General features: G+C 50.6%; 31 non-coding genes across 31 annotated transcripts; 15 read left to right on the top strand and 16 right to left on the bottom strand.

Annotated features, from left to right (window-relative positions):
- The first annotated feature begins 361 nt into the window (after positions 1 to 361).
- TRNAT-AGU (transfer RNA threonine (anticodon AGU)) lies at positions 362 to 435 on the top strand. The gene has a single exon. It is a non-coding gene; the product is annotated as a tRNA-Thr (tRNA).
- Positions 436 to 806: 371 nt separating this feature from the next.
- TRNAS-GCU (transfer RNA serine (anticodon GCU)) lies at positions 807 to 888 on the bottom strand. Its single transcript has one exon. It is a non-coding gene; the product is annotated as a tRNA-Ser (tRNA).
- Positions 889 to 3,120: 2,232 nt separating this feature from the next.
- TRNAT-AGU (transfer RNA threonine (anticodon AGU)) lies at positions 3,121 to 3,194 on the top strand. The gene has a single exon. It is a non-coding gene; the product is annotated as a tRNA-Thr (tRNA).
- Positions 3,195 to 3,565: 371 nt separating this feature from the next.
- TRNAS-GCU (transfer RNA serine (anticodon GCU)) lies at positions 3,566 to 3,647 on the bottom strand. The gene has a single exon. It is a non-coding gene; the product is annotated as a tRNA-Ser (tRNA).
- An 852-nt stretch (positions 3,648 to 4,499) lies between these two features.
- Positions 4,500 to 4,573, top strand: TRNAT-AGU (transfer RNA threonine (anticodon AGU)). The gene has a single exon. It is a non-coding gene; the product is annotated as a tRNA-Thr (tRNA).
- A 371-nt stretch (positions 4,574 to 4,944) lies between these two features.
- Positions 4,945 to 5,026, bottom strand: TRNAS-GCU (transfer RNA serine (anticodon GCU)). The gene has a single exon. It is a non-coding gene; the product is annotated as a tRNA-Ser (tRNA).
- An 852-nt stretch (positions 5,027 to 5,878) lies between these two features.
- Positions 5,879 to 5,952, top strand: TRNAT-AGU (transfer RNA threonine (anticodon AGU)). The gene has a single exon. It is a non-coding gene; the product is annotated as a tRNA-Thr (tRNA).
- A 371-nt stretch (positions 5,953 to 6,323) lies between these two features.
- TRNAS-GCU (transfer RNA serine (anticodon GCU)) lies at positions 6,324 to 6,405 on the bottom strand. Its single transcript has one exon. It is a non-coding gene; the product is annotated as a tRNA-Ser (tRNA).
- Positions 6,406 to 7,257: 852 nt separating this feature from the next.
- Positions 7,258 to 7,331, top strand: TRNAT-AGU (transfer RNA threonine (anticodon AGU)). The gene has a single exon. It is a non-coding gene; the product is annotated as a tRNA-Thr (tRNA).
- A 371-nt stretch (positions 7,332 to 7,702) lies between these two features.
- TRNAS-GCU (transfer RNA serine (anticodon GCU)) lies at positions 7,703 to 7,784 on the bottom strand. Its single transcript has one exon. It is a non-coding gene; the product is annotated as a tRNA-Ser (tRNA).
- Positions 7,785 to 8,636: 852 nt separating this feature from the next.
- Positions 8,637 to 8,711, top strand: TRNAT-AGU (transfer RNA threonine (anticodon AGU)). The gene has a single exon. It is a non-coding gene; the product is annotated as a tRNA-Thr (tRNA).
- Positions 8,712 to 9,086: 375 nt separating this feature from the next.
- TRNAS-GCU (transfer RNA serine (anticodon GCU)) lies at positions 9,087 to 9,168 on the bottom strand. The gene has a single exon. It is a non-coding gene; the product is annotated as a tRNA-Ser (tRNA).
- Positions 9,169 to 10,020: 852 nt separating this feature from the next.
- TRNAT-AGU (transfer RNA threonine (anticodon AGU)) lies at positions 10,021 to 10,094 on the top strand. Its single transcript has one exon. It is a non-coding gene; the product is annotated as a tRNA-Thr (tRNA).
- A 371-nt stretch (positions 10,095 to 10,465) lies between these two features.
- On the bottom strand, positions 10,466 to 10,547 carry TRNAS-GCU (transfer RNA serine (anticodon GCU)). Its single transcript has one exon. It is a non-coding gene; the product is annotated as a tRNA-Ser (tRNA).
- Positions 10,548 to 11,399: 852 nt separating this feature from the next.
- On the top strand, positions 11,400 to 11,473 carry TRNAT-AGU (transfer RNA threonine (anticodon AGU)). Its single transcript has one exon. It is a non-coding gene; the product is annotated as a tRNA-Thr (tRNA).
- A 371-nt stretch (positions 11,474 to 11,844) lies between these two features.
- Positions 11,845 to 11,926, bottom strand: TRNAS-GCU (transfer RNA serine (anticodon GCU)). Its single transcript has one exon. It is a non-coding gene; the product is annotated as a tRNA-Ser (tRNA).
- An 852-nt stretch (positions 11,927 to 12,778) lies between these two features.
- On the top strand, positions 12,779 to 12,852 carry TRNAT-AGU (transfer RNA threonine (anticodon AGU)). The gene has a single exon. It is a non-coding gene; the product is annotated as a tRNA-Thr (tRNA).
- Positions 12,853 to 14,157: 1,305 nt separating this feature from the next.
- TRNAT-AGU (transfer RNA threonine (anticodon AGU)) lies at positions 14,158 to 14,231 on the top strand. The gene has a single exon. It is a non-coding gene; the product is annotated as a tRNA-Thr (tRNA).
- A 371-nt stretch (positions 14,232 to 14,602) lies between these two features.
- On the bottom strand, positions 14,603 to 14,684 carry TRNAS-GCU (transfer RNA serine (anticodon GCU)). Its single transcript has one exon. It is a non-coding gene; the product is annotated as a tRNA-Ser (tRNA).
- Positions 14,685 to 15,982: 1,298 nt separating this feature from the next.
- Positions 15,983 to 16,064, bottom strand: TRNAS-GCU (transfer RNA serine (anticodon GCU)). Its single transcript has one exon. It is a non-coding gene; the product is annotated as a tRNA-Ser (tRNA).
- Positions 16,065 to 16,916: 852 nt separating this feature from the next.
- Positions 16,917 to 16,990, top strand: TRNAT-AGU (transfer RNA threonine (anticodon AGU)). Its single transcript has one exon. It is a non-coding gene; the product is annotated as a tRNA-Thr (tRNA).
- Positions 16,991 to 17,361: 371 nt separating this feature from the next.
- Positions 17,362 to 17,443, bottom strand: TRNAS-GCU (transfer RNA serine (anticodon GCU)). The gene has a single exon. It is a non-coding gene; the product is annotated as a tRNA-Ser (tRNA).
- Positions 17,444 to 18,295: 852 nt separating this feature from the next.
- TRNAT-AGU (transfer RNA threonine (anticodon AGU)) lies at positions 18,296 to 18,369 on the top strand. Its single transcript has one exon. It is a non-coding gene; the product is annotated as a tRNA-Thr (tRNA).
- A 371-nt stretch (positions 18,370 to 18,740) lies between these two features.
- TRNAS-GCU (transfer RNA serine (anticodon GCU)) lies at positions 18,741 to 18,822 on the bottom strand. Its single transcript has one exon. It is a non-coding gene; the product is annotated as a tRNA-Ser (tRNA).
- Positions 18,823 to 20,119: 1,297 nt separating this feature from the next.
- TRNAS-GCU (transfer RNA serine (anticodon GCU)) lies at positions 20,120 to 20,201 on the bottom strand. Its single transcript has one exon. It is a non-coding gene; the product is annotated as a tRNA-Ser (tRNA).
- Positions 20,202 to 21,499: 1,298 nt separating this feature from the next.
- TRNAS-GCU (transfer RNA serine (anticodon GCU)) lies at positions 21,500 to 21,581 on the bottom strand. Its single transcript has one exon. It is a non-coding gene; the product is annotated as a tRNA-Ser (tRNA).
- Positions 21,582 to 22,433: 852 nt separating this feature from the next.
- Positions 22,434 to 22,507, top strand: TRNAT-AGU (transfer RNA threonine (anticodon AGU)). The gene has a single exon. It is a non-coding gene; the product is annotated as a tRNA-Thr (tRNA).
- Positions 22,508 to 22,876: 369 nt separating this feature from the next.
- Positions 22,877 to 22,958, bottom strand: TRNAS-GCU (transfer RNA serine (anticodon GCU)). The gene has a single exon. It is a non-coding gene; the product is annotated as a tRNA-Ser (tRNA).
- An 867-nt stretch (positions 22,959 to 23,825) lies between these two features.
- On the top strand, positions 23,826 to 23,899 carry TRNAT-AGU (transfer RNA threonine (anticodon AGU)). The gene has a single exon. It is a non-coding gene; the product is annotated as a tRNA-Thr (tRNA).
- Positions 23,900 to 24,270: 371 nt separating this feature from the next.
- On the bottom strand, positions 24,271 to 24,352 carry TRNAS-GCU (transfer RNA serine (anticodon GCU)). Its single transcript has one exon. It is a non-coding gene; the product is annotated as a tRNA-Ser (tRNA).
- Positions 24,353 to 25,191: 839 nt separating this feature from the next.
- Positions 25,192 to 25,265, top strand: TRNAT-AGU (transfer RNA threonine (anticodon AGU)). Its single transcript has one exon. It is a non-coding gene; the product is annotated as a tRNA-Thr (tRNA).
- The last annotated feature ends 1,278 nt before the right edge of the window (positions 25,266 to 26,543 follow it).

Below are 26,543 nucleotides of genomic sequence, written 5' to 3'. Positions count from 1 at the left end.
GTCTCTTAGCTTTTGCAAAGGCAACCCCGTGAAACTCACTGCGGATGTTTGGGGGGCGTGAAGGGAAGGGGAGGGGGGACTTCTATTGTCCACATGGGTCCTCCTGGCGAGGATGGGATAAAAAGGCAAACGCTGTAAGGGCTGCGTCAAATAATACAGGCGCGCAGAAATTGGAGTCATCCATTAGAGATGCCGTTTGGCAGGCTTCCCGGCGGCGGTTTATTCGCAGGGCGCTGTGGCTTGGTCGTTTCAAGCGCCTGTCTAGTAAACAGGAAATCCAGCGCTTTCTTTCCGTGGCACTGTGGCTTGGTTGGTTAAAGCGCCCGTATTGTAACCCGGGCACCCGGCGGCTTCCTCATGTGGCGCTGTGGCTTAGTTGGTTAAAGCGCCTGTCTAGTAAACAGGAGATCCTGAGTTCGAATCTCAGCAGTGCCTACCTTCCCCATTTTCAGCTTTTCACGCAAAATGATAAGGAGGCGTTTGACATCGAACTTGCCTTTCCCACAGCCCAAAGATAGACCCATGGCGGGATAAAGAATGTGTATTGGCTAATGGCGGGAAAAGGAGGAACTCTGCCACCACCTTCTTTAGAGGATATAGGATGGCATCAAGCCAGACAAATGAAAAGAGAGGTGACTTCCTAGTGCCCCCCTTCATCGGCCACACCATCCATCCAGACGTCATTGCAGAGTTTGCCAACGGCCCTTCTTGAATGGTGATTGCGAATGTCCGTGCTCTGGGCATCCGCTGGCAGACAAAAGAGGCTCAGCAAAGCAAGTTTCCAAGTGGGAAACGTCAGAAAGATTCGACGAGGATGGGATTCGAACCCATGCATGCAGAGCACAATGGATTAGCAGTCCATCGCCTTAACCACTCGGCCACCTCGTCCTGGCGGCGGCCGATTCCCAACATCCCCAAAAGAATTTTGAGGAGCCTTGGGCTGCGTTTCCACTCAACCTCGTGTAGCGTCGTTCATTGGCCCAGTGGGCCTTATCTCACCTCCTACGGTATATAATGTCTTTCTAGTGGAAAGTCTACCAGAGATAAACCCACGCCAAGGGTTTAAATGCCAAAATGTCTCTAGTCATCAATAGTTCTTACTCATGTCTGTACTTCCCTGGCATTCCTTCAATCAGTCTATTCCTTAAATATGCCGTGAAAGCAAGACAGATCTCGATGCATGCTGCGCTGGCTCAATCAGCCACGCCACCACAAATCTCTAGCCCTCCACATGCGTCCAACTGCTGTGGCATTCTGCCAATTTGTCCGTGCGGTTTCAAGCAGCGCCTTTCCCAAAAAGATTTGATTTCTTAAATGTCACGACTCGCAGGGACTTCCTATTATTAAATGTTGCTGCCGAGTATGGAATAGAAGTGAAGGTCTCTTAGCTTTTGCAAAGGCAACCCCGTGAAACTCACTGCGGATGTTTGGGGGGCGTGAAGGGAAGGGGAGGGGGGACTTCTATTGTCCACATGGGTCCTCCTGGCGAGGATGGGATAAAAAGGCAAACGCTGTAAGGGCTGCGTCAAATAATACAGGCGCGCAGAAATTGGAGTCATCCATTAGAGATGCCGTTTGGCAGGCTTCCCGGCGGCGGTTTATTCGCAGGGCGCTGTGGCTTGGTCGTTTCAAGCGCCTGTCTAGTAAACAGGAGATCCAGCGCTTTCTATCCGTGGCACTGTGGCTTGGTTGGTTAAAGCGCCCATATTGTAACCCGGGCACCCGGCGGCTTCCTCATGTGGCGCTGTGGCTTAGTTGGTTAAAGCGCCTGTCTAGTAAACAGGCAGATCCTGAGTTCGAATCTCAGCAGTGCCTACCTTCCCTATTTTCAGCTTTTTACGCAAAATGATAAGGAGGCGTTTGACATCGAACTTGCCTTTCCCACAGCCCAAAGATAGACCCATGGCGGGATAAAGAATGTGTATTGGCTAATGGCGGGAAAAGGAGGAACTCTGCCACCACCTTCTTTAGAGGATATAGGATGGCATCAAGCCAGACAAATGAAAAGAGAGGTGACTTCCTAGTGCCCCCCTTCATCGGCCACACCATCCATCCAGACGTCATTGCAGAGTTTGCCAACGGCCCTTCTTGAATGGTGATTGCGAATGTCCGTGCTCTGGGCATCCGCTGGCAGACAAAAGAGGCTCAGCAAAGCAAGTTTCCAAGTGGGAAACGTCAGAAAGAATCGACGAGGATGGGATTTGAACCCATGCATGCAGAGCACAATGGATTAGCAGTCCATCGGCTTAACCACTCGGCCACCTCGTCCTGGCGGCGGCCGATTCCCAACATCCCCAAAAGAATTTTGAGGAGCCTTGGGCTGCGTTTCCACTCAACCTCGTGTAGCGTCGTTCATTGGCCCAGTGGGCCTTATCTCACCTCCTGCGGTATATAATGTCTTTCTAGTGGAAAGTCTACCAGAGATAAACCCACGCCAAGGGTTTAAATGCCAAAATGTCTCTAGTCATCAATAGTTCTTACTCATGTCTGTACTTCCCTGGCATTCCTTCAATCAGTCTATTCCTTAAATATGCCGTGAAAGCAAGACAGATCTCGATGCATGCTGCGCTGGCTCAATCAGCCACGCCACCACAAATCTCTAGCACTCCACATGCGTCCAACTGCTGTGGCATTCTGCCAATTTGTCCGTGCGGTTTCAAGCAGCGCCTTTCCCAAAAAGATTTGATTTCTTAAATGTCACGACTCGCAGGGACTTCCTATTATTAAATGTTGCTGCCGAGTATGGAATAGAAGTGAAGGTCTCTTAGCTTTTGCAAAGGCAACCCCGTGAAACTCACTGCGGATGTTTGGGGGGCGTGAAGGGAAGGGGAGGGGGGACTTCTATTGTTCACATGGGTCCTCCTGGCGAGGATGGGATAAAAAGGCAAACGCTGTAAGGGCTGCGTCAAATAATACAGGCGCGCAGAAATTGGAGTCATCCATTAGAGATGCCGTTTGGCAGGCTTCCCGGCGGCGGTTTATTCACAGGGCGCTGTGGCTTGGTCGTTTCAAGCGCCTGTCTAGTAAACAGGAGATCCAGCGCTTTCTTTCCGTGGCACTGTGGCTTGGTTGGTTAAAGCGCCCGTATTGTAACCCGGGCACCCGGCGGCTTCCTCATGTGGCGCTGTGGCTTAGTTGGTTAAAGCGCCTGTCTAGTAAACAGGAGATCCTGAGTTCGAATCTCAGCAGTGCCTACCTTCCCTATTTTCAGCTTTTCACGCAAAATGATAAGGAGGCGTTTGACATCGAACTTGCCTTTCCCACAGACCAAAGATAGACCCATGGCAGGATAAAGAATGTGTATTGGCTAATGGCGGGAAAAGGAGGAACTCTGCCACCACCTTCTTTAGAGGATATAGGATGGCATCAAGCCAGACAAATGAAAAGAGAGGTGACTTCCTAGTGCCCCCCTTCATCGGCCACACCATCCATCCAGACGTCATTGCAGAGTTTGCCAACGGCCCTTCTTGAATGGTGATTGCGAATGTCCGTGCTCTGGGCATCCGCTGGCAGACAAAAGAGGCTCAGCAAAGCAAGTTTCCAAGTGGGAAACGTCAGAAAGAATCGACGAGGATGGGATTCGAACCCATGCATGCAGAGCACAATGGATTAGCAGTCCATCGCCTTAACCACTCGGCCACCTCGTCCTGGCGGCGGCCGATTCCCAACATCCCCAAAAGAATTTTGAGGAGCCTTGGGCTGCGTTTCCACTCAACCTCGTGTAGCGTCGTTCATTGGCCCAGTGGGCCTTATCTCACCTCCTACGGTATATAATGTCTTTCTAGTGGAAAGTCTACCAGAGATAAACCCACGCCAAGGGTTTAAATGCCAAAATGTCTCTAGTCATCAATAGTTCTTACTCATGTCTGTACTTCCCTGGCATTCCTTCAATCAGTCTATTCCTTAAATATGCCGTGAAAGCAAGACAGATCTGGATGCATGCTGCGCTGGCTCAATCAGCCACGCCACCACAAATCTCTAGCCCTCCACATGCGTCCAACTGCTGTGGCATTCTGCCAATTTGTCCGTGCGGTTTCAAGCAGCGCCTTTCCCAAAAAGATTTGATTTCTTAAATGTCACGACTCGCAGGGACTTCCTATTATTAAATGTTGCTGCCGAGTATGGAATAGAAGTGAAGGTCTCTTAGCTTTTGCAAAGGCAACCCCGTGAAACTCACTGCGGATGTTTGGGGGGCGTGAAGGGAAGGGGAGGGGGGACTTCTATTGTCCACATGGGTCCTCCTGGCGAGGATGGGATAAAAAGGCAAACGCTGTAAGGGCTGCGTCAAATAATACAGGCGAGCAGAAATTGGAGTCATCCATTAGAGATGCCGTTTGGCAGGCTTCCCGGCGGCGGTTTATTCGCAGGGCGCTGTGGCTTGGTCGTTTCAAGCGCCTGTCTAGTAAACAGGAGATCCAGCGCTTTCTTTCCGTGGCACTGTGGCTTGGTTGGTTAAAGCGCCCGTATTGTAACCCGGGCACCCGGCGGCTTCCTCATGTGGCGCTGTGGCTTAGTTGGTTAAAGCGCCTGTCTAGTAAACAGGAGATCCTGAGTTCGAATCTCAGCAGTGCCTACCTTCCCTATTTTCAGCTTTTCACGCAAAATGATAAGGAGGCGTTTGACATCGAACTTGCCTTTCCCACAGCCCAAAGATAGACCCATGGCGGGATAAAGAATGTGTATTGGCTAATGGCGGGAAAAGGAGGAACTCTGCCACCACCTTCTTTAGAGGATATAGGATGGCATCAAGCCAGACAAATGAAAAGAGAGGTGACTTCCTAGTGCCCCCCTTCATCGGCCACACCATCCATCCAGACGTCATTGCAGAGTTTGCCAACGGCCCTTCTTGAATGGTGATTGTGAATGTCCGTGCTCTGGGCATCCGCTGGCAGACAAAAGAGGCTCAGCAAAGCAAGTTTCCAAGTGGGAAACGTCAGAAAGAATCGACGAGGATGGGATTCGAACCCATGCATGCAGAGCACAATGGATTAGCAGTCCATCGCCTTAACCACTCGGCCACCTCGTCCTGGCGGCGGCCGATTCCCAACATCCCCAAAAGAATTTTGAGGAGCCTTGGGCTGCGTTTCCACTCAACCTCGTGTAGCGTCGTTCATTGGCCCAGTGGGCCTTATCTCACCTCCTACGGTATATAATGTCTTTCTAGTGGAAAGTCTACCAGAGATAAACCCACGCCAAGGGTTTAAATGCCAAAATGTCTCTAGTCATCAATAGTTCTTACTCATGTCTGTACTTCCCTGGCATTCCTTCAATCAGTCTATTCCTTAAATATGCCGTGAAAGCAAGACAGATCTGGATGCATGCTGCGCTGGCTCAATCAGCCACGCCACCACAAATCTCTAGCCCTCCACATGCGTCCAACTGCTGTGGCATTCTGCCAATTTGTCCGTGCGGTTTCAAGCAGCGCCTTTCCCAAAAAGATTTGATTTCTTAAATGTCACGACTCGCAGGGACTTCCTATTATTAAATGTTGCTGCCGAGTATGGAATAGAAGTGAAGGTCTCTTAGCTTTTGCAAAGGCAACCCCGTGAAACTCACTGCGGATGTTTGGGGGGCGTGAAGGGAAGGGGAGGGGGGACTTCTATTGTCCACATGGGTCCTCCTGGCGAGGATGGGATAAAAAGGCAAACGCTGTAAGGGCTGCGTCAAATAATACAGGCGCGCAGAAATTGGAGTCATCCATTAGAGATGCCGTTTGGCAGGCTTCCCGGCGGCGGTTTATTCGCAGGGCGCTGTGGCTTGGTCGTTTCAAGCGCCTGTCTAGTAAACAGGAGATCCAGCGCTTTCTTTCCGTGGCACTGTGGCTTGGTTGGTTAAAGCGCCCATATTGTAACCCGGGCACCCGGCGGCTTCCTCATGTGGCGCTGTGGCTTAGTTGGTTAAAGCGCCTGTCTAGTAAACAGGAGATCCTGAGTTCGAATCTCAGCAGTGCCTACCTTCCCTATTTTCAGCTTATCACGCAAAATGATAAGGAGGCGTTTGACATCGAACTTGCCTTTCCCACAGCCCAAAGATAGACCCATGGCGGGATAAAGAATGTGTATTGGCTAATGGCGGGAAAAGGAGGAACTCTGCCACCACTTTCTTTAGAGGATATAGGATGGCATCAAGCCAGACAAATGAAAAGAGAGGTGACTTCCTAGTGCCCCCCTTCATCGGCCACACCATCCATCCAGACGTCATTGCAGAGTTTGCCAACGGCCCTTCTTGAATGGTGATTGCGAATGTCCGTGCTCTGGGCATCCGCTGGCAGACAAAAGAGGCTCAGCAAAGCAAGTTTCCAAGTGGGAAACGTCAGAAAGAATCGACGAGGATGGGATTCGAACCCATGCACGCAGAGCACAATGGATTAGCAGTCCATCGCCTTAACCACTCGGCCACCTCGTCCTGGCGGCGGCCGATTCCCAACATCCCCAAAAGAATTTTGAGGAGCCTTGGGCTGCGTTTCCACTCAACCTCGTGTAGCGTCGTTCATTGGCCCAGTGGGCCTTATCTCACCTCCTACGGTATATAATGTCTTTCTAGTGGAAAGTCTACCAGAGATAAACACACGCCAAGGGTTTAAATGCCAAAATGTCTCTAGTCATCAATAGTTCTTACTCATGTCTGTACTTCCCTGGCATTCCTTCAATCAGTCTATTCCTTAAATATGCCGTGAAAGCAAGACAGATCTGGATGCATGCTGCGCTGGCTCAATCAGCCACGCCACCACAAATCTCTAGCCCTCCACATGCGTCCAACTGCTGTGGCATTCTGCCAATTTGTCCGTGCGGTTTCAAGCAGCGCCTTTCCCAAAAAGATTTGATTTCTTAAATGTCACGACTCGCAGGGACTTCCTATTATTAAATGTTGCTGCCGAGTATGGAATAGAAGTGAAGGTCTCTTAGCTTTTGCAAAGGCAACCCCGTGAAACTCACTGCGGATGTTTGGGGGGCGTGAAGGGAAGGGGAGGGGGGACTTCTATTGTCCACATGGGTCCTCCTGGCGAAGATGGGATAAAAAGGCAAACGCTGTAAGGGCTGCGTCAAATAATACAGGCGCGCAGAAATTGGAGTCATCCATTAGAGATGCCGTTTGGCAGGCTTCCCGGCGGCGGTTTATTCGCAGGGCGCTGTGGCTTGGTCGTTTCAAGCGCCTGTCTAGTAAACAGGAGATCCAGCGCTTTCTTTCCGTGGCACTGTGGCTTGGTTGGTTAAAGCGCCCGTATTGTAACCCGGGCACCCGGCGGCTTCCTCTTGTGGCGCTGTGGCTTAGTTGGTTAAAGCGCCTGTCTAGTAAACAGGAGATCCTGAGTTCGAATCTCAGCAGTGCCTACCTTCCCTATTTTCAGCTTTTCACGCAAAATGATAAGGAGGCGTTTGACATCGAACTTGCCTTTCCCACAGCCCAAAGATAGACCCATGGCGGGATAAAGAATGTGTATTGGCTAATGGCGGGAAAAGGAGGAACTCTGCCACCACCTTCTTTAGAGGATATAGGATGGCATCAAGCCAGACAAATGAAAAGAGAGGTGACTTCCTAGTGCCCCCCTTCATCGGCCACACCATCCATCCAGACGTCATTGCAGAGTTTGCCAACGGCCCTTCTTGAATGGTGATTGCGAATGTCCGTGCTCTGGGCATCCGCTGGCAGACAAAAGAGGCTCAGCAAAGCAAGTTTCCAAGTGGGAAACGTCAGAAAGAATCGACGAGGATGGGATTCGAACCCATGCATGCAGAGCACAATGGATTAGCAGTCCATCGCCTTAACCACTCGGCCACCTCATCCTGGCGGCGGCCGATTCCCAACATCCCCAAAAGAATTTTGAGGAGCCTTGGGCTGCGTTTCCACTCAACCTCGTGTAGCGTCGTTCATTGGCCCAGTGGGCCTTATCTCACCTCCTACGGTATATAATGTCTTTCTAGTGGAAAGTCTACCAGAGATAAACACACGCCAAGGGTTTAAATGCCAAAATGTCTCTAGTCATCAATAGTTCTTACTCATGTCTGTACTTCCCTGGCATTCCTTCAATCAGTCTATTCCTTAAATATGCCGTGAAAGCAAGACAGATCTGGATGCATGCTGCGCTGGCTCAATCAGCCACGCCACCACAAATCTCTAGCCCTCCACATGCGTCCAACTGCTGTGGCATTCTGCCAATTTGTCCGTGCGGTTTCAAGCAGCGCCTTTCCCAAAAAGATTTGATTTCTTAAATGTCACGACTCGCAGGGACTTCCTATTATTAAATGTTGCTGCCGAGTATGGAATAGAAGTGAAGGTCTCTTAGCTTTTGCAAAGGCAACCCCGTGAAACTCACTGCGGATGTTTGGGGGGCGTGAAGGGAAGGGGAGGGGGGACTTCTATTGTCCACATGGGTCCTCCTGGCGAGGATGGGATAAAAAGGCAAACGCTGTAAGGGCTGCGTCAAATAATACAGGCGCGCAGAAATTGGAGTCATCCATTAGAGATGCCGTTTGGCAGGCTTCCCGGCGGCGGTTTATTCGCAGGGCGCTGTGGCTTGGTGGTTTCAAGCGCCTGTCTAGTAAACAGGAAATCCAGCGCTTTCTTTCCGTGGCACTGTGGCTTGGTTGGTTAAAGCGCCCGTATTGTAACCCGGGCACCCGGCGGCTTCCTCATGTGGCGCTGTGGCTTAGTTGGTTAAAGCGCCTGTCTAGTAAACAGGAAGATCCTGAGTTCGAATCTCAGCAGTGCCTACCTTCCCTATTTTCAGCTTTTCACGCAAAATGATAAGGAGGCGTTTGACATCGAACTTGCCTTTCCCACAGCCCAAAGATAGACCCATGGCGGGATAAAGAATGTGTATTGGCTAATGGCGGGAAAAGGAGGAACTCTGCCACCACCTTCTTTAGAGGATATAGGATGGCATCAAGCCAGACAAATGAAAAGAGAGGTGACTTCCTAGTGCCCCCCTTCATCGGCCACACCATCCATCCATCCAGACGTCATTGCAGAGTTTGCCAACGGCCCTTCTTGAATGGTGATTGCGAATGTCCGTGCTCTGGGCATCCGCTGGCAGACAAAAGAGGCTCAGCAAAGCAAGTTTCCAAGTGGGAAACGTCAGAAAGAATCGACGAGGATGGGATTCGAACCCATGCATGCAGAGCACAATGGATTAGCAGTCCATCGCCTTAACCACTCGGCCACCTCGTCCTGGCGGCGGCCGATTCCCAACATCCCCAAAAGAATTTTGAGGAGCCTTGGGCTGCGTTTCCACTCAACCTCGTGTAGCGTCGTTCATTGGCCCAGTGGGCCTTATCTCACCTCCTACGGTATATAATGTCTTTCTAGTGGAAAGTCTACCAGAGATAAACCCACGCCAAGGGTTTAAATGCCAAAATGTCTCTAGTCATCAATAGTTCTTACTCATGTCTGTACTTCCCTGGCATTCCTTCAATCAGTCTATTCCTTAAATATGCCGTGAAAGCAAGACAGATCTGGATGCATGCTGCGCTGGCTCAATCAGCCATGCCACCACAAATCTCTAGCCCTCCACATGCGTCCAACTGCTGTGGCATTCTGCCAATTTGTCCGTGCGGTTTCAAGCAGCGCCTTTCCCAAAAAGATTTGATTTCTTAAATGTCACGACTCGCAGGGACTTCCTATTATTAAATGTTGCTGCCGAGTATGGAATAGAAGTGAAGGTCTCTTAGCTTTTGCAAAGGCAACCCCGTGAAACTCACTGCGGATGTTTGGGGGGCGTGAAGGGAAGGGGAGGGGGGACTTCTATTGTCCACATGGGTCCTCCTGGCGAGGATGGGATAAAAAGGCAAACGCTGTAAGGGCTGCGTCAAATAATACAGGCGCGCAGAAATTGGAGTCATCCATTAGAGATGCCGTTTGGCAGGCTTCCCGGCGGCGGTTTATTCGCAGGGCGCTGTGGCTTGGTCGTTTCAAGCGCCTGTCTAGTAAACAGGAAATCCAGCGCTTTCTTTCCGTGGCACTGTGGCTTGGTTGGTTAAAGCGCCCGTATTGTAACCCGGGCACCCGGCGGCTTCCTCATGTGGCGCTGTGGCTTAGTTGGTTAAAGCGCCTGTCTAGTAAACAGGAGATCCTGAGTTCGAATCTCAGCAGTGCCTACCTTCCCTATTTTCAGCTTTTCACGCAAAATGATAAGGAGGCGTTTGACATCGAACTTGCCTTTCCCACAGCCCAAAGATAGACCCATGGCGGGATAAAGAATGTGTATTGGCTAATGGCGGGAAAAGGAGGAACTCTGCCACCACCTTCTTTAGAGGATATAGGATGGCATCAAGCCAGACAAATGAAAAGAGAGGTGACTTCCTAGTGCCCCCCTTCATCGGCCACACCATCCATCCAGACGTCATTGCAGAGTTTGCCAACGGCCCTTCTTGAATGGTGATTGTGAATGTCCGTGCTCTGGGCATCCGCTGGCAGACAAAAGAGGCTCAGCAAAGCAAGTTTCCAAGTGGGAAACGTCAGAAAGAATCGACGAGGATGGGATTCGAACCCATGCATGCAGAGCACAATGGATTAGCAGTCCATCGCCTTAACCACTCGGCCACCTCGTCCTGGCGGCGGCCGATTCCCAACATCCCCAAAAGAATTTTGAGGAGCCTTGGGCTGCGTTTCCACTCAACCTCGTGTAGCGTCGTTCATTGGCCCAGTGGGCCTTATCTCACCTCCTACGGTATATAATGTCTTTCTAGTGGAAAGTCTACCAGAGATAAACACACGCCAAGGGTTTAAATGCCAAAATGTCTCTAGTCATCAATAGTTCTTACTCATGTCTGTACTTCCCTGGCATTCCTTCAATCAGTCTATTCCTTAAATATGCCGTGAAAGCAAGACAGATCTGGATGCATGCTGCGCTGGCTCAATCAGCCACGCCACCACAAATCTCTAGCCCTCCACATGCGTCCAACTGCTGTGGCATTCTGCCAATTTGTCCGTGCGGTTTCAAGCAGCGCCTTTCCCAAAAAGATTTGATTTCTTAAATGTCACGACTCGCAGGGACTTCCTATTATTAAATGTTGCTGCCGAGTATGGAATAGAAGTGAAGGTCTCTTAGCTTTTGCAAAGGCAACCCCGTGAAACTCACTGCGGATGTTTGGGGGGCGTGAAGGGAAGGGGAGGGGGGACTTCTATTGTCCACATGGGTCCTCCTGGCGAGGATGGGATAAAAAGGCAAACGCTGTAAGGGCTGCGTCAAATAATACAGGCGCGCAGAAATTGGAGTCATCCATTAGAGATGCCGTTTGGCAGGCTTCCCGGCGGCGGTTTATTCGCAGGGCGCTGTGGCTTGGTCGTTTCAAGCGCCTGTCTAGTAAACAGGAGATCCAGCGCTTTCTTTCCGTGGCACTGTGGCTTGGTTGGTTAAAGCGCCCGTATTGTAACCCGGGCACCCGGCGGCTTCCTCTTGTGGCGCTGTGGCTTAGTTGGTTAAAGCGCCTGTCTAGTAAACAGGAGATACTGAGTTCGAATCTCAGCAGTGCCTACCTTCCTTATTTTCAGCTTTTCACGCAAAATGATAAGGAGGCGTTTGACATCGAACTTGCCTTTCCCACAGCCCAAAGATAGACCCATGGCGGGATAAAGAATGTGTATTGGCTAATGGCGGGAAAAGGAGGAACTCTGCCACCACCTTCTTTAGAGGATATAGGATGGCATCAAGCCAGACAAATGAAAAGAGAGGTGACTTCCTAGTGCCCCCCTTCATCGGCCACACCATCCATCCAGACGTCATTGCAGAGTTTGCCAACGGCCCTTCTTGAATGGTGATTGCGAATGTCCGTGCTCTGGGCATCCGCTGGCAGACAAAAGAGGCTCAGCAAAGCAAGTTTCCAAGTGGGAAACGTCAGAAAGAATCGACGAGGATGGGATTTGAACCCATGCATGCAGAGCACAATGGATTAGCAGTCCATCGCCTTAACCACTCGGCCACCTCGTCCTGGCGGCGGCCGATTCCCAACATCCCCAAAAGAATTTTGAGGAGCCTTGGGCTGCGTTTCCACTCAACCTCGTGTAGCGTCGTTCATTGGCCCACTGGGCCTTATCTCACCTCCTACGGTATATAATGTCTTTCTAGTGGAAAGTCTACCAGAGATAAACACACGCCAAGGGTTTAAATGCCAAAATGTCTCTAGTCATCAATAGTTCTTACTCATGTCTGTACTTCCCTGGCATTCCTTCAATCAGTCTATTCCTTAAATATGCCGTGAAAGCAAGACAGATCTGGATGCATGCTGCGCTGGCTCAATCAGCCACGCCACCACAAATCTCTAGCCCTCCACATGCGTCCAACTGCTGTGGCATTCTGCCAATTTGTCCGTGCGGTTTCAAGCAGCGCCTTTCCCAAAAAGATTTGATTTCTTAAATGTCACGACTCGCAGGGACTTCCTATTATTAAATGTTGCTGCCGAGTATGGAATAGAAGTGAAGGTCTCTTAGCTTTTGCAAAGGCAACCCCGTGAAACTCACTGCGGATGTTTGGGGGGCGTGAAGGGAAGGGGAGGGGGGACTTCTATTGTCCACATGGGTCCTCCTGGCGAGGATGGGATAAAAAGGCAAACGCTGTAAGGGCTGCGTCAAATAATACAGGCGCGCAGAAATTGGAGTCATCCATTAGAGATGCCGTTTGGCAGGCTTCCCGGCGGCGGTTTATTCGCAGGGCGCTGTGGCTTGGTCGTTTCAAGCGCCTGTCTAGTAAACAGGAGATCCAGCGCTTTCTTTCCGTGGCACTGTGGCTTGGTTGGTTAAAGCGCCCGTATTGTAACCCGGGCACCCGGCGGCTCCCTCATGTGGCGCTGTGGCTTAGTTGGTTAAAGCGCCTGTCTAGTAAACAGGAGATCCTGAGTTCGAATCTCAGCAGTGCCTACCTTCCCTATTTTCAGCTTTTCACGCAAAATGATAAGGAGGCGTTTGACATCGAACTTGCCTTTCCCACAGCCCAAAGATAGACCCATGGCGGGATAAAGAATGTGTATTGGCTAATGGCGGGAAAAGGAGGAACTCTGCCACCACCTTCTTTAGAGGATATAGGATGGCATCAAGCCAGACAAATGAAAAGAGAGGTGACTTCCTAGTGCCCCCCTTCATCGGCCACACCATCCATCCAGACGTCATTGCAGAGTTTGCCAACGGCCCTTCTTGAATGGTGATTGCGAATGTCCGTGCTCTGGGCATCCGCTGGCAGACAAAAGAGGCTCAGCAAAGCAAGTTTCCAAGTGGGAAACGTCAGAAAGAATCGACGAGGATGGGATTTGAACCCATGCATGCAGAGCACAATGGATTAGCAGTCCATCGGCTTAACCACTCGGCCACCTCGTCCTGGCGGCAGCCGATTCCCAACATCCCCAAAAGAATTTTGAGGAGCCTTGGGCTGCGTTTCCACTCAACCTCGTGTAGCGTCGTTCATTGGCCCAGTGGGCCTTATCTCACCTCCTGCGGTATATAATGTCTTTCTAGTGGAAAGTCTACCAGAGATAAACCCACGCCAAGGGTTTAAATGCCAAAATGTCTCTAGTCATCAATAGTTCTTACTCATGTCTGTACTTCCCTGGCATTCCTTCAATCAGTCTATTCCTTAAATATGCCGTGAAAGCAAGACAGATCTCGATGCATGCTGCGCTGGCTCAATCAGCCACGCCACCACAAATCTCTAGCACTCCACATGCGTCCAACTGCTGTGGCATTCTGCCAATTTGTCCGTGCGGTTTCAAGCAGCGCCTTTCCCAAAAAGATTTGATTTCTTAAATGTCACGACTCGCAGGGACTTCCTATTATTAAATGTTGCTGCCGAGTATGGAATAGAAGTGAAGGTCTCTTAGCTTTTGCAAAGGCAACCCCGTGAAACTCACTGCGGATGTTTGGGGGGCGTGAAGGGAAGGGGAGGGGGGACTTCTATTGTCCACATGGGTCCTCCTGGCGAGGATGGGATAAAAAGGCAAACGCTGTAAGGGCTGCGTCAAATAATACAGGCGCGCAGAAATTGGAGTCATCCATTAGAGATGCTGTTTGGCAGGCTTCCCGGCGGCGGTTTATTCACAGGGCGCTGTGGCTTGGTCGTTTCAAGCGCCTGTCTAGTAAACAGGAGATCCAGCGCTTTCTTTCCGTGGCACTGTGGCTTGGTTGGTTAAAGCGCCTGTATTGTAACCCGGGCACCCGGCGGCTTCCTCATGTGGCGCTGTGGCTTAGTTGGTTAAAGCGCCTGTCTAGTAAACAGGAGATCCTGAGTTCGAATCTCAGCAGTGCCTACCTTCCCTATTTTCAGCTTTTCACGCAAAATGATAAGGAGGCGTTTGACATCGAACTTGCCTTTCCCACAGCCCAAAGATAGACCCATGGCGGGATAAAGAATGTGTATTGGCTAATGGCGGGAAAAGGAGGAACTCTGCCACCACCTTCTTTAGAGGATATAGGATGGCATCAAGCCAGACAAATGAAAAGAGAGGTGACTTCCTAGTGCCCCCCTTCATCGGCCACACCATCCATCCAGACGTCATTGCAGAGTTTGCCAACGGCCCTTCTTGAATGGTGATTGCGAATGTCCGTGCTCTGGGCATCCGCTGGCAGACAAAAGAGGCTCAGCAAAGCAAGTTTCCAAGTGGGAAACGTCAGAAAGAATCGACGAGGATGGGATTCGAACCCATGCATGCAGAGCACAATGGATTAGCAGTCCATCGCCTTAACCACTCGGCCACCTCGTCCTGGCGGCGGCCGATTCCCAACATCCCCAAAAGAATTTTGAGGAGCCTTGGGCTGCGTTTCCACTCAACCTCGTGTAGCGTCGTTCATTGGCCCACTGGGCCTTATCTCACCTCCTACGGTATATAATGTCTTTCTAGTGGAAAGTCTACCAGAGATAAACCCACGCCAAGGGTTTAAATGCCAAAATGTCTCTAGTCATCAATAGTTCTTACTCATGTCTGTACTTCCCTGGCATTCCTTCAATCAGTCTATTCCTTAAATATGCCGTGAAAGCAAGACAGATCTGGATGCATGCTGCGCTGGCTCAATCAGCCACGCCACCACAAATCTCTAGCCCTCCACATGCGTCCAACTGCTGTGGCATTCTGCCAATTTGTCCGTGCGGTTTCAAGCAGCGCCTTTCCCAAAAAGATTTGATTTCTTAAATGTCACGACTCGCAGGGACTTCCTATTATTAAATGTTGCTGCCGAGTATGGAATAGAAGTGAAGGTCTCTTAGCTTTTGCAAAGGCAACCCCGTGAAACTCACTGCGGATGTTTGGGGGGCGTGAAGGGAAGGGGAGGGGGGACTTCTATTGTCCACATGGGTCCTCCTGGCGAGGATGGGATAAAAAGGCAAACGCTGTAAGGGCTGCGTCAAATAATACAGGCGCGCAGAAATTTGAGTCATCCATTAGAGATGCCGTTTGGCAGGCTTCCCGGCGGCGGTTTATTCGCAGGGCGCTGTGGCTTGGTGGTTTCAAGCGCCTGTCTAGTAAACAGGAGATCCAGCGCTTTCTTTCCGTGGCACTGTGGCTTGGTTGGTTAAAGCGCCCATATTGTAACCCGGGCACCCGGCGGCTTCCTCATGTGGCGCTGTGGCTTAGTTGGTTAAAGCGCCTGTCTAGTAAACAGGCAGATCCTGAGTTCGAATCTCAGCAGTGCCTACCTTCCCTATTTTCAGCTTTTTACGCAAAATGATAAGGAGGCGTTTGACATCGAACTTGCCTTTCCCACAGCCCAAAGATAGACCCATGGCGGGATAAAGAATGTGTATTGGCTAATGGCAGGAAAAGGAGGAACTCTGCCACCACCTTCTTTAGAGGATATAGGATGGCATCAAGCCAGACAAATGAAAAGAGAGGTGACTTCCTAGTGCCCCCCTTCATCGGCCACACCATCCATCCAGACGTCATTGCAGAGTTTGCCAACGGCCCTTCTTGAATGGTGATTGCGAATGTCCGTGCTCTGGGCATCCGCTGGCAGACAAAAGAGGCTCAGCAAAGCAAGTTTCCAAGTGGGAAACGTCAGAAAGAATCGACGAGGATGGGATTTGAACCCATGCATGCAGAGCACAATGGATTAGCAGTCCATCGCCTTAACCACTCGGCCACCTCGTCCTGGCGGCAGCCGATTCCCAACATCCCCAAAAGAATTTTGAGGAGCCTTGGGCTGCGTTTCCACTCAACCTCGTGTAGCGTCGTTCATTGGCCCAGTGGGCCTTATCTCACCTCCTGCGGTATATAATGTCTTTCTAGTGGAAAGTCTACCAGAGATAAACCCACGCCAAGGGTTTAAATGCCAAAATGTCTCTAGTCATCAATAGTTCTTACTCATGTCTGTACTTCCCTGGCATTCCTTCAATCAGTCTATTCCTTAAATATGCCGTGAAAGCAAGACAGATCTCGATGCATGCTGCGCTGGCTCAATCAGCCACGCCACCACAAATCTCTAGCACTCCACATGCGTCCAACTGCTGTGGCATTCTGCCAATTTGTCCGTGCGGTTTCAAGCAGCGCCTTTCCCAAAAAGATTTGATTTCTTAAATGTCACGACTCGCAGGGACTTCCTATTATTAAATGTTGCTGCCGAGTATGGAATAGAAGTGAAGGTCTCTTAGCTTTTGCAAAGGCAACCCCGTGAAACTCACTGCGGATGTTTGGGGGGCGTGAAGGGAAGGGGAGGGGGGACTTCTATTGTCCACATGGGTCCTCCTGGCGAGGATGGGATAAAAAGGCAAACGCTGTAAGGGCTGCGTCAAATAATACAGGCGCGCAGAAATTGGAGTCATCCATTAGAGATGCTGTTTGGCAGGCTTCCCGGCGGCGGTTTATTCACAGGGCGCTGTGGCTTGGTCGTTTCAAGCGCCTGTCTAGTAAACAGGAGATCCAGCGCTTTCTTTCCGTGGCACTGTGGCTTGGTTGGTTAAAGCGCCCGTATTGTAACCCGGGCACCCGGCGGCTTCCTCATGTGGCGCTGTGGCTTAGTTGGTTAAAGCGCCTGTCTAGTAAACAGGAGATCCTGAGTTCGAATCTCAGCAGTGCCTACCTTCCCTATTTTCAGCTTTTCACGCAAAATGATAAGGAGGCGTTTGACATCGAACTTGCCTTTCCCACAGCCCAAAGATAGACCCATGGCGGGATAAAGAATGTGTATTGGCTAATGGCGGGAAAAGGAGGAACTCTGCCACCACCTTCTTTAGAGGATATAGGATGGCATCAAGCCAGACAAATGAAAAGAGAGGTGACTTCCTAGTGCCCCCCTTCATCGGCCACACCATCCATCCAGACGTCATTGCAGAGTTTGCCAACGGCCCTTCTTGAATGGTGATTGCGAATGTCCGTGCTCTGGGCATCCGCTGGCAGACAAAAGAGGCTCAGCAAAGCAAGTTTCCAAGTGGGAAACGTCAGAAAGAATCGACGAGGATGGGATTCGAACCCATGCATGCAGAGCACAATGGATTAGCAGTCCATCGCCTTAACCACTCGGCCACCTCGTCCTGGCGGCGGCCGATTCCCAACATCCCCAAAAGAATTTTGAGGAGCCTTGGGCTGCGTTTCCACTCAACCTCGTGTAGCGTCGTTCATTGGCCCAGTGGGCCTTATCTCACCTCCTACGGTATATAATGTCTTTCTAGTGGAAAGTCTACCAGAGATAAACCCACGCCAAGGGTTTAAATGCCAAAATGTCTCTAGTCATCAATAGTTCTTACTCATGTCTGTACTTCCCTGGCATTCCTTCAATCAGTCTATTCCTTAAATATGCCGTGAAAGCAAGACAGATCTGGATGCATGCTGCGCTGGCTCAATCAGCCACGCCACCACAAATCTCTAGCCCTCCACATGCGTCCAACTGCTGTGGCATTCTGCCAATTTGTCCGTGCGGTTTCAAGCAGCGCCTTTCCCAAAAAGATTTGATTTCTTAAATGTCACGACTCGCAGGGACTTCCTATTATTAAATGTTGCTGCCGAGTATGGAATAGAAGTGAAGGTCTCTTAGCTTTTGCAAAGGCAACCCCGTGAAACTCACTGCGCATGTTTGGGGGGCGTGAAGGGAAGGGGAGGGGGGACTTCTATTGTCCACATGGGTCCTCCTGGCGAGGATGGGATAAAAAGGCAAACGCTGTAAGGGCTGCGTCAAATAATACAGGCGCGCAGAAATTGGAGTCATCCATTAGAGATGCCGTTTGGCAGGCTTCCCGGCGGCGGTTTATTCGCAGGGCGCTGTGGCTTGGTCGTTTCAAGCGCCTGTCTAGTAAACAGGAAATCCAGCGCTTTCTTTCCGTGGCACTGTGGCTTGGTTGGTTAAAGCGCCCGTATTGTAACCCGGGCACCCGGCGGCTTCCTCATGTGGCGCTGTGGCTTAGTTGGTTAAAGCGCCTGTCTAGTAAACAGGAGATCCTGAGTTCGAATCTCAGCAGTGCCTACCTTCCCTATTTTCAGCTTTTCACGCAAAATGATAAGGAGGCGTTTGACATCGAACTTGCCTTTCCCACAGCCCAAAGATAGACCCATGGCGGGATAAAGAATGTGTATTGGCTAATGGCGGGAAAAGGAGGAACTCTGCCACCACCTTCTTTAGAGGATATAGGATGGCATCAAGCCAGACAAATGAAAAGAGAGGTGACTTCCTAGTGCCCCCCTTCATCGGCCACACCATCCATCCAGACGTCATTGCAGAGTTTGCCAACGGCCCTTCTTGAATGGTGATTGCGAATGTCCGTGCTCTGGGCATCCGCTGGCAGACAAAAGAGGCTCAGCAAAGCAAGTTTCCAAGTGGGAAACGTCAGAAAGAATCGACGAGGATGGGATTCGAACCCATGCATGCAGAGCACAATGGATTAGCAGTCCATCGCCTTAACCACTCGGCCACCTCGTCCTGGCGGCTGCCGATTCCCAACATCCCCAAAAGAATTTTGAGGAGCCTTGGGCTGCGTTTCCACTCAACCTCGTGTAGCGTCGTTCATTGGCCCAGTGGGCCTTATCTCACCTCCTACGGTATATAATGTCTTTCTAGTGGAAAGTCTACCAGAGATAAACACACGCCAAGGGTTTAAATGCCAAAATGTCTCTAGTCATCAATAGTTCTTACTCATGTCTGTACTTCCCTGGCATTCCTTCAATCAGTCTATTCCTTAAATATGCCGTGAAAGCAAGACAGATCTGGATGCATGCTGCGCTGGCTCAATCAGCCACGCCACCACAAATCTCTAGCCCTCCACATGCGTCCAACTGCTGTGGCATTCTGCCAATTTGTCCGTGCGGTTTCAAGCAGCGCCTTTCCCAAAAAGATTTGATTTCTTAAATGTCACGACTCGCAGGGACTTCCTATTATTAAATGTTGCTGCCGAGTATGGAATAGAAGTGAAGGTCTCTTAGCTTTTGCAAAGGCAACCCCGTGAAACTCACTGCGGATGTTTGGGGGGCGTGAAGGGAAGGGGAGGGGGGACTTCTATTGTCCACATGGGTCCTCCTGGCGAGGATGGGATAAAAAGGCAAACGCTGTAAGGGCTGCGTCAAATAATACAGGCGCGCAGAAATTGGAGTCATCCATTAGAGATGCCGTTTGGCAGGCTTCCCGGCGGCGGTTTATTCGCAGGGCGCTGTGGCTTGGTCGTTTCAAGCGCCTGTCTAGTAAACAGGAGATCCAGCGCTTTCTTTCCGTGGCACTGTGGCTTGGTTGGTTAAAGCGCCCGTATTGTAACCCGGGCACCCGTCGGCTTCCTCAAGTGGCGCTGTGGCTTAGTTTGTTAAAGCGCCTGTCTAGTAAACAGGAGATCCAGAGTTCGAATCTCAGCAGTGCCTACCTTCCCTATTTTCAGCTTTTCACGCAAAATGATAAGGAGGCGTTTGACATCGAACTTGCCTTTCCCACAGCCCAAAGATAGACCCATGGCGGGATAAAGAATGTGTATTGGCTAATGGCGGGAAAAGGAGGAACTCTGCCACCACCTTCTTTAGAGGATATAGGATGGCATCAAGCCAGACAAATGAAAAGAGAGGTGACTTCCTAGTGCCCCCCTTCATCGGCCACACCATCCATCCAGACGTCATTGCAGAGTTTGCCAACGGCCCTTCTTGAATGGTGATTGTGAATGTCCGTGCTCTGGGCATCCGCTGGCAGACAAAAGAGGCTCAGCAAAGCAAGTTTCCAAGTGGGAAACGTCAGAAAGAATCGACGAGGATGGGATTCGAACCCATGCATGCAGAGCACAATGGATTAGCAGTCCATCGCCTTAACCACTCGGCCACCTCGTCCTGGCGGCGGCCGATTCCCAACATCCCCAAAAGAATTTTGAGGAGCCTTGGGCTGCGTTTCCACTCAACCTCGTGTAGCGTCGTTCATTGGCCCAGTGGGCCTTATCTCACCTCCTACGGTATATAATGTCTTTCTAGTGGAAAGTCTACCAGAGATAAACACACGCCAAGGGTTTAAATGCCAAAATGTCTCTAGTCATCAATAGTTCTTACTCATGTCTGTACTTCCCTGGCATTCCTTCAATCAGTCTATTCCTTAAATATGCCGTGAAAGCAAGACAGATCTGGATGCATGCTGCGCTGGCTCAATCAGCCACGCCACCACAAATCTCTAGCCCTCCACATGCGTCCAACTGCTGTGGCATTCTGCCAATTTGTCCGTGCGGTTTCAAGCAGCGCCTTTCCCAAAAAGATTTGATTTCTTAAATGTCACGACTCGCAGGGACTTCCTATTATTAAATGTTGCTGCCGAGTATGGAATAGAAGTGAAGGTCTCTTAGCTTTTGCAAAGGCAACCCCGTGAAACTCACTGCGGATGTTTGGGGGGCGTGAAGGGAAGGGGAGGGGGGACTTCTATTGTCCACATGGGTCCTCCTGGCGAGGATGGGATAAAAAGGCAAACGCTGTAAGGGCTGCGTCAAATAATACAGGCGCGCAGAAATTTGAGTCATCCATTAGAGATGCCGTTTGGCAGGCTTCCCGGCGGCGGTTTATTCGCAGGGCGCTGTGGCTTGGTCGTTTCAAGCGCCTGTCTAGTAAACAGGAGATCCAGCGCTTTCTTTCCGTGGCACTGTGGCTTGGTTGGTTAAAGCGCCCATATTGTAACCCGGGCACCCGGCGGCTTCCTCATGTGGCGCTGTGGCTTAGTTGGTTAAAGCGCCTGTCTAGTAAACAGGCAGATCCTGAGTTCGAATCTCAGCAGTGCCTACCTTCCCTATTTTCAGCTTTTTACGCAAAATGATAAGGAGGCGTTTGACATCGAACTTGCCTTTCCCACAGCCCAAAGATAGACCCATGGCGGGATAAAGAATGTGTATTGGCTAATGGCGGGAAAAGGAGGAACTCTGCCACCACCTTCTTTAGAGGATATAGGATGGCATCAAGCCAGACAAATGAAAAGAGAGGTGACTTCCTAGTGCCCCCCTTCATCGGCCACACCATCCATCCAGACGTCATTGCAGAGTTTGCCAACGGCCCTTCTTGAATGGTGATTGCGAATGTCCGTGCTCTGGGCATCCGCTGGCAGACAAAAGAGGCTCAGCAAAGCAAGTTTCCAAGTGGGAAACGTCAGAAAGAATCGACGAGGATGGGATTCGAACCCATGCATGCAGAGCACAATGGATTAGCAGTCCATCGCCTTAACCACTCGGCCACCTCGTCCTGGCGGCGGCCGATTCCCAACATCCCCAAAAGAATTTTGAGGAGCCTTGGGCTGCGTTTCCACTCAACCTCGTGTAGCGTCGTTCATTGGCCCAGTGGGCCTTATCTCACCTCCTACGGTATATAATGTCTTTCTAGTGGAAAGTCTACCAGAGATAAACCCACGCCAAGGGTTTAAATGCCAAAATGTCTCTAGTCATCAATAGTTCTTACTCATGTCTGTACTTCCCTGGCATTCCTTCAATCAGTCTATTCCTTAAATATGCCGTGAAAGCAAGACAGATCTGGATGCATGCTGCGCTGGCTCAATCAGCCACGCCACCACAAATCTCTAGCACTCCACATGCGTCCAACTGCTGTGGCATTCTGCCAATTTGTCCGTGCGGTTTCAAGCAGCGCCTTTCCCAAAAAGATTTGATTTCTTAAATGTCACGACTCGCAGGGACTTCCTATTATTAAATGTTGCTGCCGAGTATGGAATAGAAGTGAAGGTCTCTTAGCTTTTGCAAAGGCAACCCCGTGAAACTCACTGCGGATGTTTGGGGGGCGTGAAGGGAAGGGGAGGGGGGACTTCTATTGTCCACATGGGTCCTCCTGGCGAGGATGGGATAAAAAGGCAAACGCTGTAAGGGCTGCGTCAAATAATACAGGCGCGCAGAAATTGGAGTCATCCATTAGAGATGCCGTTTGGCAGGCTTCCCGGCGGCGGTTTATTCACAGGGCGCTGTGGCTTGGTCGTTTCAAGCGCCTGTCTAGTAAACAGGAGATCCAGCGCTTTCTTTCCGTGGCACTGTGGCTTGGTTGGTTAAAGCGCCCGTATTGTAACCCGGGCACCCGGCGGCTTCCTCATGTGGCGCTGTGGCTTAGTTGGTTAAAGCGCCTGTCTAGTAAACAGGAGATCCTGAGTTCGAATCTCAGCAGTGCCTACCTTCCCTATTTTCAGCTTTTCACGCAAAATGATAAGGAGGCGTTTGACATCGAACTTGCCTTTCCCACAGCCCAAAGATAGACCCATGGCGGGATAAAGAATGTGTATTGGCTAATGGCGGGAAAAGGAGGAACTCTGCCACCACCTTCTTTAGAGGATATAGGATGCATCAAGCCAGACAAATGAAAGAAGAGGTGACTTCCTAGTGCCCCCCTTCATCGCCACACCATCCATCAGCAGACATCATGCAGACGTCTGGTTTGCCAACGGCCCTTCTTGCATGATGGGATTGCGAATGTCCCGTCAGCTCCTGGCATTCAAACGCGCTCAGCTAAGCAATTTCCAAGTGGGAAACGTCAGAAAGAATCGACGAGGATGGGATTCGAACCCATGCATGCAGAGCACAATGGATTAGCAGTCCATCGCCTTAACCACTCGGCCACCTCGTCCTGGCGGCGGCCGATTCCCAACATCCCCAAAAGAATTTTGAGGAGCCTTGGGCTGCGTTTCCACTCAACCTCGTGTAGCGTCGTTCATTGGCCCAGTGGGCCTTATCTCACCTCCTACGGTATATAATGTCTTTCTAGTGGAAAGTCTACCAGAGATAAACACACGCCAAGGGTTTAAATGCCAAAATGTCTCTAGTCATCAATAGTTCTTACTCATGTCTGTACTTCCCTGGCATTCCTTCAATCAGTCTATTCCTTAAATATGCCGTGAAAGCAAGACAGATCTGGATGCATGCTGCGCTGGCTCAATCAGCCACGCCACCACAAATCTCTAGCCCTCCACATGCGTCCAACTGCTGTGGCATTCTGCCAATTTGTCCGTGCGGTTTCAAGCAGCGCCTTTCCCAAAAAGATTTGATTTCTTAAATGTCACGACGACTCGCAGGGTACTTCTATTATCGCAAATTCCTATATTAAGATAGTTCTGCCTTCTAAGTTAGAAGTGAGTCTCTTAGCTTTTGCAAAGGCAACCCGTGAAACTCACTGCGGATGTTTGGGGGCGTTGAAGGGAAGGGGAGGGGGGACTTCTATTGTCACATGGTCCTCCTCCTGGCGAGGATGGGATAAAAAGGCAAACGCTGTAAGGGCTGCGTCAAATAATACAGGCGCGCAGAAATTGGAGTCATCCATTAGAGATGCCGTTTGGCAGGCTTCCCGGCGGCGGTTTATTCGCAGGGCGCTGTGGCTTGGTCGTTTCAAGCGCCTGTCTAGTAAACAGGAGATCCAGCGCTTTCTTTCCGTGGCACTGTGGCTTGGTTGGTTAAAGCGCCCGTATTGTAACCCGGGCACCCGGCGGCTTCCTCTTGTGGCGCTGTGGCTTAGTTGGTTAAAGCGCCTGTCTAGTAAACAGGAGATACTGAGTTCGAATCTCAGCAGTGCCTACCTTCCTTATTTTCAGCTTTTCACGCAAAATGATAAGGAGGCGTTTGACATCGAACTTGCCTTTCCCACAGCCCAAAGATAGACCCATGGCGGGATAAAGAATGTGTATTGGCTAATGGCGGGAAAAGGAGGAACTCTGCCACCACCTTCTTTAGAGGATATAGGATGGCATCAAGCCAGACAAATGAAAAGAGAGGTGACTTCCTAGTGCCCCCCTTCATCGGCCACACCATCCATCCAGACGTCATTGCAGAGTTTGCCAACGGCCCTTCTTGAATGGTGATTGCGAATGTCCGTGCTCTGGGCATCCGCTGGCAGACAAAAGAGGCTCAGCAAAGCAAGTTTCCAAGTGGGAAACGTCAGAAAGAATCGACGAGGATGGGATTTGAACCCATGCATGCAGAGCACAATGGATTAGCAGTCCATCGCCTTAACCACTCGGCCACCTCGTCCTGGCGGCGGCCGATTCCCAACATCCCCAAAAGAATTTTGAGGATTTCCACTCAACCTCGTGTAGCGTCGTTCATTGGCCCACTGGGCCTTATCTCACCTCCTACGGTATATAATGTCTTTCTAGTGGAAAGTCTACCAGAGATAAACACACGCCAAGGGTTTAAATGCCAAAATGTCTCTAGTCATCAATAGTTCTTACTCATGTCTGTACTTCCCTGGCATTCCTTCAATCAGTCTATTCCTTAAATATGCCGTGAAAGCAAGACAGATCTGGATGCATGCTGCGCTGGCTCAATCAGCCACGCCACCACAAATCTCTAGCCCTCCACATGCGTCCAACTGCTGTGGCATTCTGCCAATTTGTCCGTGCGGTTTCAAGCAGCGCCTTTCCCAAAAAGATTTGATTTCTTAAATGTCACGACTCGCAGGGACTTCCTATTATTAAATGTTGCTGCCGAGTATGGAATAGAAGTGAAGGTCTCTTAGCTTTTGCAAAGGCAACCCCGTGAAACTCACTGCGGATGTTTGGGGGGCGTGAAGGGAAGGGGAGGGGGGACTTCTATTGTCCACATGGGTCCTCCTGGCGAGGATGGGATAAAAAGGCAAACGCTGTAAGGGCTGCGTCAAATAATACAGGCGCTTGAACGACCAAGCCACATCTGGAGTCATCCCTTCGAAGAATCCGCCGTCGGCGGTTTATTCGCAGGGCGCTGTGGCTTGGTCGTTTCAAGCGCCTGTCTAGTAAACAGGAGATCCAGCGCTTTCTTTCCGTGGCACTGTGGCTTGGTTGGTTAAAGCGCCCGTATTGTAACCCGGGCACCCGGCGGCTCCCTCATGTGGCGCTGTGGCTTAGTTGGTTAAAGCGCCTGTCTAGTAAACAGGAGATCCTGAGTTCGAATCTCAGCAGTGCCTACCTTCCCTATTTTCAGCTTTTCACGCAAAATGATAAGGAGGCGTTTGACATCGAACTTGCCTTTCCCACAGCCCAAAGATAGACCCATGGCGGGATAAAGAATGTGTATTGGCTAATGGCGGGAAAAGGAGGAACTCTGCCACCACCTTCTTTAGAGGATATAGGATGGCATCAAGCCAGACAAATGAAAAGAGAGGTGACTTCCTAGTGCCCCCCTTCATCGGCCACACCATCCATCCAGACGTCATTGCAGAGTTTGCCAACGGCCCTTCTTGAATGGTGATTGCGAATGTCCGTGCTCTGGGCATCCGCTGGCAGACAAAAGAGGCTCAGCAAAGCAAGTTTCCAAGTGGGAAACGTCAGAAAGAATCGACGAGGATGGGATTTGAACCCATGCATGCAGAGCACAATGGATTAGCAGTCCATCGGCTTAACCACTCGGCCACCTCGTCCTGGCGGCAGCCGATTCCCAACATCCCCAAAAGAATTTTGAGGAGCCTTGGGCTGCGTTTCCACTCAACCTCGTGTAGCGTCGTTCATTGGCCCAGTGGGCCTTATCTCACCTCCTGCGGTATATAATGTCTTTCTAGTGGAAAGTCTACCAGAGATAAACCCACGCCAAGGGTTTAAATGCCAAAATGTCTCTAGTCATCAATAGTTCTTACTCATGTCTGTACTTCCCTGGCATTCCTTCAATCAGTCTATTCCTTAAATATGCCGTGAAAGCAAGACAGATCTCGATGCATGCTGCGCTGGCTCAATCAGCCACGCCACCACAAATCTCTAGCACTCCACATGCGTCCAACTGCTGTGGCATTCTGCCAATTTGTCCGTGCGGTTTCAAGCAGCGCCTTTCCCAAAAAGATTTGATTTCTTAAATGTCACGACTCGCAGGGACTTCCTATTATTAAATGTTGCTGCCGAGTATGGAATAGAAGTGAAGGTCTCTTAGCTTTTGCAAAGGCAACCCCGTGAAACTCACTGCGGATGTTTGGGGGGCGTGAAGGGAAGGGGAGGGGGGACTTCTATTGTCCACATGGGTCCTCCTGGCGAGGATGGGATAAAAAGGCAAACGCTGTAAGGGCTGCGTCAAATAATACAGGCGCGCAGAAATTGGAGTCATCCATTAGAGATGCTGTTTGGCAGGCTTCCCGGCGGCGGTTTATTCACAGGGCGCTGTGGCTTGGTCGTTTCAAGCGCCTGTCTAGTAAACAGGAGATCCAGCGCTTTCTTTCCGTGGCACTGTGGCTTGGTTGGTTAAAGCGCCTGTATTGTAA

The sequence above is a fragment of the Leptodactylus fuscus genome, chromosome 7, assembly GCF_031893055.1.
Source record: "Leptodactylus fuscus isolate aLepFus1 chromosome 7, aLepFus1.hap2, whole genome shotgun sequence".
Taxonomy (NCBI): domain Eukaryota; kingdom Metazoa; phylum Chordata; class Amphibia; order Anura; family Leptodactylidae; genus Leptodactylus; species Leptodactylus fuscus.
Note: the sequence above shows the minus strand (reverse complement) of the source record. Positions and strands in the feature narration are given on the sequence as shown.